At 45.8% G+C, this 1,462-nt stretch overlaps 1 pseudogene; it reads right to left on the bottom strand.

Annotated features, from left to right (window-relative positions):
• Positions 1-1,159: 1,159 nt before the first annotated feature.
• The window catches only part of LOC109394751 (40S ribosomal protein S24-like), an 857-nt pseudogene continuing 554 nt past the window's right edge, over positions 1,160-1,462 (bottom strand).

Here is a 1,462-nt window from a genome sequence, read left to right as displayed (position 1 = left end):
CCAAACCAAAATGTCAGCAGGGCTACCTCCTTCTAGTGGCTCTAGAAGAGAACCCTGCCTCTTCCAGTGTCTATCTAAAAGCAGAGTTCTTGAATTAGGACGAGCGAGAAAGACCCTTAGTGGAAAGAACCAGGAAGTGGAATGACAGGACTTGGTGCTAAGCTATCCTCAAGTGGGAACATTGTGCTGTTCCTGGGCATGTGTTTTGCCCTTGACCAGAAGGTGGAGAACTTGGTCATGTTGTGTGGGGGCAGAGGCATGAAGGGAAAAATCACACCTCCTGATGAAGGTGGAACTGAAGAGGATCAGATTAGACTTCCCTCAGCTCCGCTCCGCAGTGACACCCCCTCACCGCCACATATTTGTGCCTTGGCTTCTAAGTTCCTGATCGCTCACCTCCAATGATCACTTCCCCAACCCACTTAGACAGCCACTATCATGATGATGAGCTTGTCACGAGCAATGACCAAACCCTAATGTTCATTCTCTCACTACCAATCACCAACATGCACCTTGCAACCCCCATTAACTGCGTCATCCTCTCTCTCCCTCTCTTGTGCTGTGGCAAAGCCCCAGTCCGATCGAAGCAACCAACGGCCTGTTGTATGCCTGTCCCTGCACAGCCCAGTGATGCTGAAAAAAAACTATATTGCTGAACGGTCTCACTGTAAATCTATAATCACAAGTCTCAAAAGGATATTCAGTATTGCCCAGTGTCCTACTTTACATCTCTGGAGAATTTGCTTTCCCAACTCCAAAATGGCTGTTTTAGACCTTCTTTCCCATCAAATTCCCTATACACAACCCCTCTCCTCTCACCTCACTTTCTCATCCTTCCTTCACCAAAGTTACTATCTTAGCTGCACACACCTCACACCAACACTCCTTGCCAACTCCTCCACATGGGCTCTGGGTCCCATCCTCTTTCTTGTTCTTAAGGACTGTGCTGCTATAGTTCTCCCAGCTCCTAGACTTTTCCTGTCAGCATCCAAACATGCTGTAATCTGTCCTATGAAAAAAACAAAAACCCCACAATACCTTTCAAATGCTCCTCTCATTTCTCTGCTCCCTTTCAAAGCAAAACATTTTTTTAAAGTTCTTAGTTTATTAGTCTTCTCATGAAACATCTGCTCAATCACCACAGACAAGGTCACTGACGAATCTTTACTCCTTCTGTCATCCAATCTCCACCTCACTTTTTGCCAGCACCAACATTGGTCTTTGCAGTCCCCCTAACTCTCTTCATTCTGTTCTTGGTGTTCCTTTCACTGTTTTCTTGAGGTCTTGTTCTTCTCATATAGGACATGTCTTGCAAGTCTATGTTTGGGTTCATGTTTCTTTTTTTTTTTTTTTAAAGATTTTTATTGGGGTATTGGGGGGAAGGGAACAGTGCTGGGGAATTGGGGGAAGGGGAACAGACAAATTGCTGTGTCACTGTCCCTCATATGTGGGATCCGAACCG

The sequence above is a fragment of the Hipposideros armiger genome, unplaced genomic scaffold, assembly GCF_001890085.2.
Source record: "Hipposideros armiger isolate ML-2016 unplaced genomic scaffold, ASM189008v1 scaffold_434, whole genome shotgun sequence".
In the NCBI taxonomy this organism is placed as follows: Eukaryota; Metazoa; Chordata; class Mammalia; order Chiroptera; family Hipposideridae; genus Hipposideros; species Hipposideros armiger.
Note: the sequence above shows the minus strand (reverse complement) of the source record. Positions and strands in the feature narration are given on the sequence as shown.